Raw genomic sequence first — 17384 nt, forward strand, 5'->3', positions numbered from 1 at the left:
CCTGGCTCACTCGTCTTGGGCTAGTTCTGCACTTTCCTGACCAGCTCTGAACTCACTGTGTGTCCTTAACTCACAACCTCTCTGAGCCTCTACTCCCTTCAGTTTAAATTAGGAAGGCTGGATTATGACCATTTTTCCATTCCCTTCCACCCAGCTTTAGTATTCTGTGATTCTGAGAAGAAGTGATTGCAAAAATCAATGATATGGATTTAAATAATGCAAGAAATGGGGCCCTCAATTAGGAAGCTCAGTCGTGTAGAACTTTGCCTGTGACAGAGAATTTAGTATCGTTTGCTGTCTAACTAATATCGTTGGCTGCCTCAATTCTGAGGCTTCAGTTGCTAGAGAAACTCACAGGGGTGCCCAGGCTCCTGCGTGCCACGATTAGCTCTGGTTGCAGGAACAGAGAATGCTGGGGGTGCTCTCGGCCCAGAGCTTCTGCTGTGTTTTGGAAAAGGAGACAAAGATGGGGTCATGTCATCCCAGGAACTCTGCCCAGAGACTGATCTCGGAGCATCTTCTGGCATTTCTAATTATTCAAGCTAACAAGCTCAGGAAGACCCTCTTTTCCTTCGAATCCTCTTCAATCTATGAACAAAAAATTGTTCCAGAGGTTTTTAAGCCACCAGCCTCTGGACGGTTCTAAGACTAGAAACCAAAAGTGCCTAGGGACACTCAAGAGGGGAGCAAGACAAAAAGGGTCTCGCCTGATTTCCATGAACATCTCTTTACAAAGCTCCCTAGGGCAGGAAGCACTGGACGGACAGCTCCAACTCTAAGAACCCCTGGCCAGCTTCAGTTCTGAATGACAGCCTGACTCCTAACAGGACATGTATCTGTCCACGTAAGTTACACATACAACAGGCATAGCCACCAGCACTGCACAGATGATGAAACATGTTCACAAAACCAGGGTTACACTCAGGAACATGCTTTCCCCACTAGCTAACAACAGCTTACCCTCTCTCCAACATCAGACCCTAAATCAACTACTGTTGTAGCAACTGGAACTTCACTCTAAGAGCAATTTTCTTCCAGGATAAAATTAACCATTGCACAATCAATAACTTATTTTCTTGAAGGCTTTCAGGAGTTTATTCACACAATAATAAATGGCAGGAGATGCTGTGGGGCTGGGAGGGTGAGTATGCAGTCACTAGCTACCCGTGGCTCCTTAAGTCTACAGTGGGAATGTAAGATGGTGCAACCTCTACAGAAAAATGTGGCAGTTCCTCAAGAAATTACAAATAGAACTACCATATGACCCAGCAGTTCCACTTCTAGGCATTTAATTGAAGGAAACAAAGTCATTACCCTCAAGGTCACAGCAGCATTATTCACAACAGCCAAGATATGGAAACAGCTTAGGTGTCTGTTGACAGATGAATAAAGAAAATGTGATACATACACACTCACTGTCTCTCTCTCTCACACACACACAAATACAATTTGGCCATAAAAAAAGAAGGAAATCCTGTCATTTGCAACAACATAGATGGACCTCGAGGGAATCATGCTAAGTGAAGAGAGTCACACAGAGACAAATACTGTATGATCTCATTTATAGTGAAATCTATTAATATTAAAAAAAAAAAAAACCACACACCAAACATAACAACACAACACACCAAAAAAAACGTATTGAAAAAGAGATCAGCTATGTTGCCACCAGAGGTCTGGAGGTGGTGGGATGGGAAGTGAGGGAACGGGATGAGGGTATCACAGAGGAGCCTGGTGGGCTACCGTCCACGGGGCCGCAAAGAGTAGAAAGACTGAAGCAACTTAGCACGCATGCACACTAAAAAAGACAGAAAAATAGTAAGTAATAAATTTAAGTTGCGATTAGCTGACATGAAATACAATTAGTAATTCAGTTGCCTGGTCACAGTAGCCACATTTAGAGACCTTGACAGTCACTTGCAGCTGCCATGCTGGACAGCAAGAACATAGAATATTCCAATATCTGCACCAAGGTCTATGCTAAAGCATTTGGCCTCCGATACCTAATTTAAAAAAGAAAGAAAGAAATGAATTTATTTACAAAACAGAAACACAGATATCGAAAGCAAGCTTATGATCACCAAAGAGGAAAGGGGAGATAAATCAGGAACTTGGGATGAGAACACATACATACACACGACTACATATAAGACAGGCAACCGACAAGGACCCACTGTACAGCGCAGGGAACCTTACTCAAGATTATGTAATGACCTCTATGAGAAAGGAATCTCAAACAACGCACATATGTACACGTGTAACTGAATCACTTTGCTGTACACCCGAAACTAACACATTGTAAATCAACTACAATAAAATTTGAAAACAAAGAAACAAATCAGTGAGCCTCAAAGCCTCAAGTATATCAGAATTCCAGGAGGGCTTGTTAAAATACAGATTTGGGGGCATACCCTAGAGTTTCTGATTCAGTACTTTGGGGTGGGGCCCAGGAATCTGCCTTTCCAGCAAGTTCCCAAAAGTCAGTGATGCTGCTGGTCTGGGGGCCCTTATTTTGGTTCAGAAAACATTCTTTTTTTAAGTTTTTTTTTTTTCTTAATGTGGACCATTTTAAAGTCCTTCATGAATTTGTTACAACATTGCTTCTGTTTTATGTCTTCTTTTTTTCTTTTTTGGCCATGAGGCATGTGGGATCTTAGTTCCCTGACCAGGGGTTGAATCTGCACACCCAGCACTGGAAGGTAAAGTCTTAACCACTGGACCACCAGGGAAGTCCCCCAGAAAACTTTTCAGTCAGTGGTGATGTGAAAATCACGAGTCCAATACATATGTCCTTGGCTGCACCCAATCATGTGGAACAAGATCATAACAATCAATCTGATCCAAATTAGGACTTCTCTGCCAGCCCAGTGGGCTACTGACATTGGGGGCAGATGAAATGGGAAAAGTGAAAGTGTTAGTTGCTCAGTCGTGTCCAACTCTTTGCAATCCCACGAACTGTAGCCCAGCAGGCTCCTCTGTCCATGGGATTCACCAGGCAAGAATACTGGAGTGGGTAGCCACTTCCTTATCCAGGGGATTTTCCCAACCCAGGGATAGAACCTGGGTCTCCTGCAGGGCAGGCGAATTCTTTACCACCTGAGCCACCAGGGAAGCCCAAAACGAAAGGCATTTTCGATGGAGAAAGCACAGAAACTGGGGGTTGCATCTGCTTCTCCACTTAGATCACTCCCGGGAAATCAGCCCTGGGGAGGATGACGACAACCAGGGAAAAGAGCACCAAACCCCCTTGTCCACAGAACCTTGTTACGTGGCAGCAACTTCATGGTGCCCCAGGGTGGTCATGTGACAAGGTGTCACTGTCCTTCTGGCCTGAAGGTCACTGTGGGGTACCGGGCGGCAGTGATGGCAGAGCAGCCCAGCTGGGGCACAGCTGATCCGGGGGCTTTTCAAGCAAGAGCATTTTGTAGCCCCTGAGCCAAAGAAACAAAACTGCGAAGGGTGACAGGCTCTGGGTACAGCAGGCACCGCGCAAAACATAAGGACGGGCGCTCGCCTGTGCGCAGCCCACGGAAGGGCCGGGGAGGTGGGGTCACACATTGGTCTTTAGAACCATCTGGTTGGCGCTGAAAACAGGGTCCCCTTCAGCTACAAAAGGGGCGGAAGAGACCAGGCATCAGCGGCTGCCGGGAGCCGGAAACGGCTGGACCACACGGAGTTTCTCTCGTCAGCATGGACGGGAAGTCTACCCACCAAACTCCCCCTTCTGGCTCTTTCTGCAGCATCATCCATACTGCTTTCGGCTTTGGTGATTCCTGCAAAGGAGAAGCACAAGGGCCAGGGCTTGAAAACCAGGGGTCCCTGCCCCACATGCCTCCCTGAAGCCCCAACATAGGGGCTGAGCCATTGCCACCTTTATGGGGAACCACTGATGGGCTGCCAGCTACCCCAAGTGCAAGAAGAGGGAGCCTCAGAGCGAGGACTCAATGGGAGCCAACAGTGAGGCCGAGACCAGGACACGACCCAGAGGCGGGCACACACCCTGCGATGCGAGGGGTGAAACACTACTGTCTTAGGCCCATTTCCAGGGACACCCCTGACCAGACAAAGCCCAAAGATCCCACAGGGAATAAGGTAAAGCAAAATAAATCAAATAGCACTGCTTCCCCAAACCTGACACGTTTATACTAAAAATGGGAGATTTCCGTCTGTTGTAATAACAAATAGAAATGCCCGGGGTAATTTTTTAGATGCTTCTGCTGCTGTATAAAATTCAAAATGGATTAAAGATCTAAACATAAGACCAGAAACTGTAAAACTCCTAGAGGAGAACATAGGCAAAACACTCTCTGACATATATCACAGCAGGATCCTCTATGACCCACCTCCCAGAATATTGGAAATAAAAGCAAAAATAAACAAATGGGACCTAATTAAACTTAAAAGCTTCTGCACAACAAAGGAAACTATAAGCAAGGTGAAAAGACAGCCTTCAGAATGGGAGAAAATAATAGCAAATGAAGCAACTGACAAACAACTAATCTCAAAAATATACAAGCAACTCCTACAGCTCAACTCCAGAAAAATAAATGACCCAATCAAAAAATGGGCCAAAGAACTAAATAGACATTTCTCCAAAGAAGACATACAGATGGCTAACAAACACATGAAAAGATGCTCAACATCACTCATTATCAGAGAAATGCAAATCAAAACCACAATGAGGTACCATTTCACACCAGTCAGAACAGCTGCGATCCAAAAGTCTACAAGCAATAAATGCTGGAGAGGGTGTGGAGAAAAGGGAACCCTCTTACACTGTTGGTGGGAATGCAAACTAGTACAGCCACTATGGAGAACAGTGTGGAGATGCCTTAAAAAACTGGAAATAGCTGCCTTATGACCCAGCAATCCCACTGCTGGGCATACACAACGAGGAAACCAGAATTAAAAGAGACACGTGTACCCCAATGTTCATTGCAGCACTGTTTATAATAGCCAGGACATGGAAGCAACCTAGATGTCCATCAGCAGATGAATGGATAAGAAAGCTGTGGTACACAACGGAGTATTACTCAGCCATTAAAAAGAATACATTTGAATCAGTTCTAATGAGGTGGATGAAACTGGAGCCTATTATACAGAGTGAAGTAAGCCAGAAAGAAAAACACCAATACAGTATACTAACGCATATCTATGGAATTTAGAAAGATGGTAACAATAACCCTGTATGCTGCTGCTGCTAAGTCACCTCAGTCGTGTCCGACTCTGTGGGACCCCATAGACGGCAGCCCACCAGGCTGCCCCGTCCCTGGGATTCTCCAGGCAAGAACACTGGAGTGGGTTGCCATTTCCTTCTCCAGTGCCTGAAAGTGAAAAGTGAAAGTGAAGTCGCTCAGTCGTGTCCGACTCTTAGCGGCCCCATGGACTGTAGCCTACCAGGCTCCTCGAGACAGCAAAAGAGACACAGATGTATAGAACAGTCTTTTGGACTCTGGTGGGGGGGATGATTTGGGAGAATGGCATTGAAACATGTATAATATCATATATGAAACGAATCGCCAGTCCAAGTTCAATTCAGGATACAGGATGCTTGGGAATGGTGCACTGGGACGACCCAGAGGGATGGTACGGGGAGGGAGGAGGGAGGGGGATTCGGGTTGGGGAACACGTGTACACCCGTGGCAGATTCATGTTGATGTATGGCAAAACCAATACAATATTGTAAAGTAATTAACCTCCAATTAAAATAAATAAATTTATATTTAAAAAATAAATAAAATTTCTTTATTAGAGAAGATTAAGGGACGGTAGAGGATTTTCAAATGAAGCCAGGTATGCTGATTTTTTTTAAAATATGATTTTTTACAAGTTTTATTTATGTTTAAAAAGTTTTTGGCAGGTGGGGTCTTAGTTCCCTGACCAGGGATTGGACCTGTGACCCTACAGTGGTAGGCAGAGTCTGAACCACTGGACCATCAAGGAAGTCTCTGCTGATTCTTAAGTTACACTCCTGCAATGAAGTTATCAGAAAAAATGACCAAAAATATCCAAATACATGAAAATGAGTGAGATTATTTGTTATTCAGTCACTGGGGGGAGAAAGACCATTTGAGAAGAAATCATGAAAGCAAACACTGCTTTGTCCCAATATTTGACGAGTATAATACTGAACAACCACCATCCCTCTTCACCCTGGTGGGAAGATGCCCAAGTAACAGAAGCCATATGAAATACCAAACTATAAGAAATATGAATCAGTGCATTCTTGGTCAGAGTGAAAGGAAAGTCCTTTTAATCCTTAGCTACAACAGCTAGAAGGCATTAGTCTATTCATGGCACAGAGGTGATGTCCAGACTAATTATATAGATGTCAATTCTATCAGCAAATGAGGAATCTTTGTTCTGAAAGCCATTCTAATGATCACATGTAAAGAAGAATTTCCTCACTCTGGCAAATAATTATGCTCTTCAGAATTTTATATTGAGGGGGGAAATAAAAAGGTCATTTGTACCTATAGTGATTAATGACTTTTGTTTTCTGGTCAAAAACAGGAGGTGGATAATGAACTAATCATCATAGCATAAGAACTTGAAGTTCAAAAGTATACTGATGATAACCAGTTTTCCAGATTTTATGAGATTTCCCCCAAAGCAGCAATTAAAACAGTGAATTACAGTAGTTACAGGTTATTTAAAAACATAAAAGTTTATGGAACAGCAGAGCAAATTCTCATTTAACAGGATCTACAAATTCCTCAAGGTAAAAATCAAAGAGCAAAAGAGCTAAGTAGCCACCTGACAAAGGCCAAGGTCCCCCAAATATCGTTAGCCTTGTAAGTGACAAGAGCAATGCTGCTTGCAGTTAATCAGCGGTACTCACTGACCACCCACACCTAGAAGGAGAGACTTAGTGCATCCTATCGCGGGCTTCCTTAAGATTCTGCAGCTCACAGTGGCAAAGAATCTGCCTGCCAATGCAGGAGACACGGGTTCCGTTCCTGGGCCGTGAGGATACCACGTGCCGTGGAGCAACTGAGACGTGCGCTACAACTTTTGAGCCCAGAAGTAGCAACTACTGAAACCAGAGAGCCTAGGGCCTGTGCTCCTCAACGAGAGACGCAACCGCGATGAGGAGCCCACACACCACAACTAGGGAGCAGCCCCCTCACTTCAACTGGAAAAAACCCTGGCAGCAACAAAGACCCAGCACAGCCATAAAAAAAAAAAGAATAAAAGAAGTTCTCATCACAAGAAAACAATTTTTTTTTTTTAAATCTGCAGCTTAAGTCGTTTTACTAACCAAAGACATTCCTCGCGTAATTTACTGCAAAGAAAAAAAAAAATGGTTCAACTCTTTCAGCAACAATGAGAATAATCAATTACCCAAAAATTAGGCGAAGTTACAAGCAAGCTGTAAGTCAGCTTTTATAGTGTAAAGTCTAACATGCAAAAATATCTGTCCCTGGGGTACGAAAAGTGTGTACGCACAGTCAAACAAATCTTCTAAAAAGCTGACAAGCATGGATTTCTGCTCCTCTAAGGACGCCAAACTTAGTTATGTCTGAATCTCCAATCAACTTCCCAGAAGGAACCAAACAAGGTCCACGTGGTCTTAGTCCTTCCAGACCCAGAATTGTTTTAGTAACACACCCTGGAAATCACACTTCAGTGAGCAAAGAATACAGCGTCCACCAGCAGGGCATCCACAAATAGCTTTTGTCTGAGAGCCGCGTCAGAGCAGAGACACTAAGGGGAAAGGCAGGGACCTTCCATCACCTGGGAGGAAGTGACATTAGTGAAGGACAAGAAAAGGATGGGGAGCCCTTCCTCCAGGAAAGATGCCCAAGAAGTCTGGAAGGAAACACGGCAAAGAACGAGAGAGAAAAGAACACTGAATACATTTCAATCAATCAACGTAGAAAGCATGCTCAGCTCAGTGAAAACGAGCTATTTAGGCTCTCAAATTTTTAAAAAGTACCATTATAATGGGTACACACACACTCAATCCAAGATTATTAAGAGGGAGACAATGGACGAATACAATTCACAGACACACACACATCACGCTTCGCCGACAGCTCCTGTCTTCTTTTATAGTGATATATATACACTATCATGTGTAAAAAAGATAGCCAATGGGGAGCTGCTGTATAAGCACAGGGAGCTCAGCCTGGTGCTCTGTGATGACTTAAAGGGGTGGGAAGCCGGCGGTGGGGGCGTGGTGGCAGGATGCTCAACCAAGAAGGAGGGGATATATGTATACATGAAGGCTGATTCTCATTGCTGTCCAGCAGAAACCAACACAACATCGTAAAGCAACCATCCTCCAAAAAAAAATAATAAATAATAAAGGTACTTCTGGGAAAAAAAAGAATTACTCCAGCAAATGGATAAACAAGGTCCTACTGTATAGCCCATATTGAACTATGTTTAATATCCTGTGATAAACCATAATGGGAAGAAAAGAAAATGAAAAAGATTTTTACATACGTTATGTAGAACTTTGTTGTACAGGAAAAATTAACAAAACGTTGTAAATCAACCGTACTCCAATTAAAAAGAAAAAGAATGACTTCAGCAAGACATCATCCACGCGAAGTTGCTTCTCTACCTTCCCTGTCTCATGTCTTGGTGCTGATGATGGAGTACATGAAGCAGGGGGAAGGGGGTGGAGGAAAATGCCCAGTGCTAGAAAAATCCACCCTGGACCTTGTTAACTCCTCTTCTAATGATAACAACTATGCCTTCAACCTTAGGGATGCTCCCTGCTCATCCATTTGAACAAGTGAAGATGCAGGGCCAATGTCTGGTCCACCGAGCTCCGGGACTCCCTGGAGCAGGGCGTTACCTGTACACGGACACCGACAGAGGAGGCAGCAGGGGAAAGGGGAACACAGGCTCAAAGCCATGCGAAGCCCCCAGCTCCGGCTCCACGTCCTCAGCCATGTGAAGCCTGCTTCTTGCCCCAGACACAGAGCAGGGCATCCAAAGCCACCCTTGCCTCTTGCACTCAGGTCACGGTTTCTGGGAGGTCTGGTCCTTCAAGGCTAAAAAGCTGTGAATAACCTCACCCTTTATCTTCTACATAGTTGGCTGCAAAGGAGGGCTTCGAGGAGAAAGGTAAGAATTCATCTCCCCTTTTGGAAGGATGAGCAAGATAGAGAGAGAAGGGCAGGCATTTCCACTAAGCATCAGGTGCCTGGAGTAAACGCTACACAGGCAGGAAAAAACTGCTTAAGAAACAGCAAGAGGTTAGACAAGATGGGGACTTTCCTGGTGGTCCAGTGGTTAAGACTTCGCCTTCCAATGCAGGGTATACAGGTTCAATCCCTGGTCAGGGAGCTAAGACCCTACATGTCTTGGGGCCAAAAACCAAAACATAAAACAGAATCAATATTGTAACATGTTCAATAAAGACTTTAAAAATGGTCCACACCAAAAAAATACCTAAAAACAATAGCTATCATAAAAAGAATGAGCTTCACGTTAACTTAAAAAAAAAAAAAAAAAAAAACCTTATCAAAGTTTTGTACATATTTCCAGGAAACATCATCAGTGTATCCACACTGCAAATATACTGTTATCTTTCTCCAACTCCAAGGTTTCTAAATCTGAGCTGCATGTGCCCCTAAAAAATTTATGAATGGTTTAAACAGGATCTACAAACCTATTGAAATTTTAAGGATTATGTGTAGTTTTCTAGGAATCATGGACACAGCTTTCACTCTGTTCTTAAAAAAGGTCAGTGAGTTATGAAATGTTAAGCACTACTCTAAAAGAGTGTCTATTCCCAAGCATCGCATCTTTTAGAATCTCTCCTCCTCCCCTGCATGACACACATGTATACATGCACTATCTATGTGAGAGTCAACAGATGATTTACACAGAAATTTTTGCTAGTAGATCAATTCCATTTGAGGGTTCCGTTGTAAATGGTAAATGATAGCCAAGACATAGAAGCAATGTAAACATCCATCAGCAGAGAAATGGATAGAGAAGATGTGGTACATACATACAATGCAACATTACTCGGCCACTAAAAAAATAATGAAATAACGCCATTTGCAGCAACACAGATGAACCTCGTGGCTTCCCAGGCAGTTCAGCTGGTAAAGAATCTACCTGCAATGTGGGAGACCCTCGCTCAATTCCTGGGTTGGGAAGATCCCCAGGAGAAGGGATAGGCTACCCACTCCAGTGTTCTTGGGCTTCCCTAGTGGCTCACACGGTAAAGAATTAACCTGCAATGTGGGTGGCCTGGGTTCAATCGCTGGGTTGGGAAGATCCTCTGGAGAAGGGCACAGCAACCCACTCCAGTATTCTTCCCTGGAGAATCCCATGGACACAGGAGTCAGGCAGGCTACCATCAATGGGGTTACAAAGAGTCAGATACAACTGAGCGATTAAGCACAGCACAGATGAACCTAGAGATTGTTACACTTAGTGAAGTCAGTCAGACAGAGAAGGACAAAGGTATATCACTTACATGTGGAATCTAAAAAAAAAAAATCATATAAATGAATTATTTACAAAACAAAAATAGAGTCACAGATGTAGAGTACAAACTATGGTTACCAGGGAGAATGGAGGTGGGGATAAATTGGGAGATTTGAACTGACACATACACACTACTATATATAAAACAGATAAAGTAGATAACTAATAAAGACCTACTATACAGCACAGGGAACTCTGCTCAATACTCTGTGATGACGTACATGGGAAAAGAATGTAGAAAAAGAATGGATATATACATATGTATAACTGGTTCACTTCACTGTACACCTGAAACTAACAGAATACGGCTAATCAACTATACGCCAATAAAATTTAAAAAAATAAAAAAGTTTTAAAAAACAGTAAAAGAAACCCTATCCAAGATGAACTCCCCACAGTGGGCGGTGTGGAAAGTGACAGGTTCAATCTGCCCACACATGAGGATCGCCACAGCCTGCCATCTTTCTGAAATTCCCATAAGTGAAGTCACTCCTTTTAAAAACATACTGTGGAAAAATTAACACCTACCCTTATTTCGCTTCCTCTGGGCACAGGAAAATACTCCAAGAAGAGAGATTCTAGAGTAGGTGCGTTCAGGATGGAAGGGCTGACATGAAAGGGATCGAGGACGACAAGTATCTGAGCAGAGGACACAAGTGTATCAAAACCACTTCTCCAACTTCACATGTTAGCCTTGGGATGTGCTGGCTCTGGACTATCGGATCAATAGATGCTTCCATGCGACAATCCCACATGCTTCCTTAACTAAAACCGCCAAAAAACAAACTCCCAACTATAGGCAATTTTGTAAATGGTACCTAACCAGTGGTACCATTGGAAAGACACTGTTCAATTAATAGCTGTCTGACTCACAATTATGTACACATTTTTTCAAATCCAATCTTTCAAATGATGGCACAGGAACAAATTGATGAATGTGCACTAATTAGAAAAATAAGCTATTGATCAAAGCCTCTGGTTTATAAATACATTCATACTCTGTTAAAATGCAAACAGCAAGTTGTTTTGATATTGTCACAAGATAAATTCATGACACAGAGACAATTTATTTTGCATATTCTCCCCTCATAGTTTAATTTTGTACAAGCCATGCACTAGAACTTTTGCATAAGGCACGACAAGTAATCTATGAAAGAGGAAATAACTAGAGACTTGGCAACAGAAAGGTGTTGGAAGACTGGTGAAGGTCATTCTTACAAGTTGGGACAGTTAATTTTTCTCATTCATCTCATCAATTATGTCTCTAGAAAAGGGTTTCCATTTATTATGCTTTTTAAAAAACTGCTTAATTTTCTTTATTATAATTGGGCCTGCATATTATGAGATTGCAATATTTTCATGCAAAACATCCTCCTTAATTCCTTTATAATAACACTTTCAGTAGAGAGCCTATCAATATATACATCTGCATAAAATCTTTAAACATTACATTTGTTTTAATGTTTTGACCAAAGAAATTATTGAAATCACTAAAGCAAATATCCTGGCATTTACTTGTTCACTATAATTTTGAATTCATATATAAGTTAAAACTAGTAAGAAATAGTCTGTTAAGAAAAAGAAACAAGTTTTGCTATAACACTTATGTTTACTGCTTGTCTAGTCATTTCTGACACATTAGATGACAAGAAATGGTCCCAGTTAAGGCTTGAAACGGCCAGCAAAGCTGCTAATATCTCAAGAAAACGTTTTACATGACACTTAAAAGTTTCAAGTGTAAAACTAAGTAATCACATACCGAGACTCACACTTATGAAAGATTTATATAGAACCTGCTGATCAATGTTTGTACACAGCAAAAAGACATTCTTTGCATTTCTTGCAGAAAATGATCAGGCTTTAGTCCTTACCATGCACAGGTCACAAAATGGAAAATACTGTTGTCATATTTGAAGTACTGGGTTTTGCTATTTCTTTTTAAAATTAAGAAAAGCATCATGTTAAAAAATTAATACTTAGATTGCTTTATCATTTATGCAAAATGTGAGTCATTTCATAATGCATAGTATTCCTCCTTACATGACGGCATTCAGTAAAAGAACCAATATAAACGGGCACAAAATCATATTTTCCTGAGTATTACACTTTTTTTCTTAATTAAAATCTGGTTCCATACATATATATTTTAAACTTTCTTCCAAGGGAGAAAAAAATTTTATGTATACTCCATACAAAAAAAATACATAAAAGGCAAGAGAATTCTCTCACTTTAAAGAGATTGGAAGGAAAGTTTCTAACATGAGAAAGAAACCATAATAAACACTAAACATGACACGTGAAACTGAACATGTACTTTAAGTTTGGGAGTCAAAAGAAAAATAACATACCTCCTTATGGAAGGATCAACATTAATTGTGGCAAAACTAGCCTATGTAAATGGCAGCAACATCATACCCTGAGAGAAGCTTGCAAAAAATTTTCGTCCTCTAACAACACCAATTTGGTTTTTAATCTTTTAGCATGAGATGAGGAGGAAGGGGGGAAAAAGTATCCCAACAGTGACCTCTAGTGGACAAGTTTTAAAACGATTCTCTCAGAAATTCCTCTTTAAGACTGAAAAGTAGAAAAACATTTACAAAGCTAATACTCCCAAGACCATAAGAACCAGGGATTAGATAAGATGCAGACTGCAAAAGACCCAGCTAACACTGGCTTATAAGGGAGGGTCAACACAAAGGCAGGCAGGCAGAGACACAGAAAGACCATCTTTGAAATAAATGTTGTATCCCCTTCTTAGAGACCCTGACAGCAAGCAAGCGCTGAGTCTATCATCGCAGACAGCTGGGACTCACCACCACTCACGACCTACCAACCCATTTATCAACTGGCATTAACTCAAGGGTCTGCTTCATGTTCGGCCTGCTTTGGGCACTTTTGTGGGGTGGTATGTACAATACCTAAGCATACGACAGCGTTCCTAATTTCAAGAAACATAACCTACAATTAACTGTTTAAAAATATTAGTAAATCATTTGGGATCTTAAATACATGAAACAGAGCTTCCCAGGTGCCACCAGTGGTAAAGAACCAATCTGTCAATGCAGGAGACATAAGAGACTTGGGTTTGACCCCTGGGTTGGGAAGATCCCCTGGAGGAGGGCATGGCAACCCACTCCAGTATTCTTGCCTGGAGAATTCCATGGACAGAGGAGCCTGGTGGGCTACAGTCTGAAAGGCTGCAAAGAGGTGGACACAACTGAAGTGACTTAGCACGCACACATGCATACATAAAGCTAAGTGAACGGGTAACAAGAGGGCCAATCCAGGAGACCTAGAATAGTAGTAGGTCTTCATTTCCTTGTGGAGAAGTCAACTCAGCTGAGCCCACCAGGTCTGCCCCAAGGCTGGTCACGACCCCAGCTTTCCAATTGTGTATCCTGGGGTGTCCCTGAGGAGCCAGACACACCGCAGAGACAATGCAAGTTTGGTTTCAGACCACCCACCACAACAAAGCAACTACTGCAATAAACTGAGTCACACAAACTTTTTGGCTACTCAGTGCCTGTAGGAGTTGCATTTACACTCTACAGCTGTCTATTAAGTGTGCAAAGTACTATGTCCAAAAAATGTACATATCTTATTAAAAAACACAAAGCTTAAAAAAAAATGCTAACCATCCTCTGAGCCTTCAACCAGTTGTCACCTTTTTGCTGGTGGAGGGTTTGAAATATTGTGAGAATTACCAAAGTGACACAGAGACACGAGGTGAGCAAATGCTGTTGGAAAAATGGTCCAGTAGCTTTGCTCAACTCAGCGTCACCACAGACCTTCAATTTCCGCCAATTCAATTCAATTCCCGCCAAGCTCAATAAAGTGAGGCCTGCCTGTACCATGTTAGTACATCATTCCTTCCCTGTGAAAGGGCCACGTAAAGGGGAAAGACAGCAACTCCTAGGATACAAGGCTCTGTTTCTCACTGCTCAGCACATTTGAAAGGGAACTACAAGCAGTTAAGGAACAGAAGTGTGCAGTGGTTACATTCACTCAGACCCGCACACTGACTGATCCTGAAGAAACTGTCAGGTTCCTCCACTGACCACTTCACCCAGACCCCCTGCTTCCCACCCTGGTCCTGCCATTACTGCCTTTACATGAGGGCTTCCTGGGAAACCATTCTGAGCTCAGCAACGGGCAGTAAAGAGGAATACAAAATGGTCTCCGCCTTCAACAAAGCTTACCACCGCCCTTAAGATAAAGGTACACCCTCAGAAGCTGTAATTCTGGATCATAGTAATGTAGCTACGTACCCTGGACCACTGAAGGTCAAAAGACAATACTCGGGGTGACCTAGGAGGCTTGAACAAATACTTTAAAGGAATTCTCTAGGACCACACCCCCTCTACTTTGGCTTTTTGGATGAAGCACAGGCCTTTGTGCTGTCCTCCAGGCAGTGTCACAGTCGAGAGCATCAGTACTGGATCACTCCTTAGACACTGATCAGCTGGGGAAAGAGTTCACTGGCAAAAGGGTCCTCCCAAGAATGGTCTGCATCAAGCAGGGAGGACATGTCACTCAAGGGAGAAGGGGAACTCTCATAGCTACAGTCACTGTAAGCATCCAGCAGGCAGGAGAGGACGGAACAGGAAGTGACAGGAGGACAAGGAAGAGCCATGCTGGTGCCAAGAGTCTCTGAATATGAGACTTCCCTGGCGGTCCAGTGGTTAAGACTCCACCTTCCAATGCAGGAGTACAGGTTCGATTCCTAGTTAGGTAACTAAGATCCCACATGTCTTGTGACCAGAAAACCAAACATAAAACAAGCAATATTGTAACAAATTCAATAAAGACTTTTAAAAATGGTCCACATCAAAAAAATAAATAAATAAAAGTCTCTGAACAATAGGATTTGGGGGAGAGATATCTCCAGTTTGCAGGGGGGCCAAGAGGAAGACGCGCGGGGGGTGGGGCAGGCAGGGGAGGAAGGGAGGAGCAGGAAAGCCTGGCGGAAGAGCCTCATCTTTACTCTGCAAACACTCCCCCTGGGCAAGCAAGCACCTCCATCCGGGGCCCAGAGAGTCACCTGTCCAATCACAGCAAAAAAATAATGTTCCCTCGCTACTGCACCTCCCACCTCCTTTAATCCACTGCAGACATTGTATGGACTGAAGGAGTTGTTACCGGCAGAGTCACCCCCAGTGACTGCACCAAAACCCACCAGCTCCACCCCACTCCCCCAGATTTACACGTCAATCATGTCACTGTAACAATGAGGAATCTCTGACAGTGATCAGACGGACAATTCTGAAAGACCCTGACAAATTCTCATGTCAAAAACTTTAAGAATTCCTGCTCACAAAATCTTGGGAATTTGAGGGTCATCAGCTTGCTCTCCCCTTTCTCATGGCCTCACTTGTACTATGTTGAGGGGACCTGCTGATCTGTCAAAACCACCAGCAGGAAGAGAGGGCCAGCTCAGTGCCACGCTCTTCCAACAGCTCCAAGATACTGACTCCAGTCCTCAGAGTTGAGAGCTGTCCCCAGACCAAGTCCCAACGTGAGTAAGCTGGTGATTCGTCCCCCAGGTATACAAGAGGACACATCAGAAGTGTAATTGGCACACGAGCATGCAAGATAAAAGGAGTGCTGAGGGGTTTATCTTTTGAGTCCCATCAGTTTGAATGTGGTGCTGTCAGCTAGTCCCCATTAAAAAGCACGGGAAGTGAAAGACACTGATTACAATGAAAAGTGACAGGAGGCCGGACTCACCCACCTCCACGTAATGCATATTTATCTTTCCATCAGATGGACATATTTACTATAAACACCGGAAAAACCATAGCGAAGCCATTCATTTAAATGCCAGAAAAATAGTAAAAGATGCTAATTTGACCTTAGTGAAACAGATCGGGCGTCACTGACACCACTCACAATGGCTTGAAACAGAATTTACCAAGACGATTAATTAGAGCTTATTGGATTAGGTCAAGAGTGTCTCAAATGGGAAAAAAGGGGGGGAAAGGGGGAAGGGGGGGAGAAAGAGGAGAAAAAGTTTGGATCCACAGCAAACCTCTTTAATAGCAGACACAACTTACCTCTGTTTATGCCTCCCTAAATTAATCTCATCCTGCACGTCTAGAAAGAGAAACTAACACCCTGATCCTGGAGATTTCGTTATGGACATATAAAAAGAAAAACTATGACTGTCCATAAGACTTTTTAAGGAACCAATCAATTAATGGTATAATGGGAACACAACAGGTTTGGCTTCCTTTTTCAGTGGAAACTGTTTTTCCCTCTGATGATGATGCAGGATTGAACACCAGTGGTCAACTTGGCAATTAGGAAATATTTTCATGAACTACACGACAGAGAGAGCACCAGAAATTTCTGCTCACCAAATCTGGGGGAATTTAGGGATCGTGCAGTCCACCTTCAAAACACACTTCAAATCCCCTCAGAACTGGGATTAGGGTCTCAGCGGAGAGAGAACAGGACCATTCGCTACAAAAACAATGAAAGCAGCAGCGTATTACCCGTTACAGCAGTGATCACACGTGACTTGTCACCCTCACTGTCAGCTGCCGGGGCTCCAATACCCAAACGTGACCGTGGTGTCACTCTGCCCTCACTTCTGGCTAAAAACGATCTGATCTGCCTGTCTCCTGCTCACGAGGGGCCCTCACTGCCACTCTTAATTCTCCATAATCAACAGCTCTGTGACATTGCTTCAAGCTGTATATAATGCAACACACACATAAATTCATGACACAAGTCCCTCAACATCACATTCTGCTCTGTTTCGCCGAACTCACACAAATTCTTGCCACAGGATCAGAAAAGCATTCAAGTCTGCAGGAAATACAGCAAGCACAAAGACACACAATCAGACATGAGACAGGACAGCGGGCCCCGTCATTAACACCTTTTAAGCCACAGCTCTAAGAATAAAACGGCCCACGTTAGTC

At 43.1% G+C, this 17384-nt stretch overlaps 1 protein-coding gene across 2 annotated transcripts in view; it reads right to left on the reverse strand.

The window, feature by feature from the left end:
• RSU1 (Ras suppressor protein 1) overlaps positions 1–17384 on the reverse strand; it is a 207380-nt gene that overhangs the window by 159043 nt on the left and 30953 nt on the right. The gene's annotated exons all lie outside the window — the stretch shown is intronic.

The sequence above is a fragment of the Bos taurus genome, chromosome 13 (assembly GCF_002263795.3).
Source record: "Bos taurus isolate L1 Dominette 01449 registration number 42190680 breed Hereford chromosome 13, ARS-UCD2.0, whole genome shotgun sequence".
NCBI lineage: Eukaryota > Metazoa > Chordata > Mammalia > Artiodactyla > Bovidae > Bos > Bos taurus.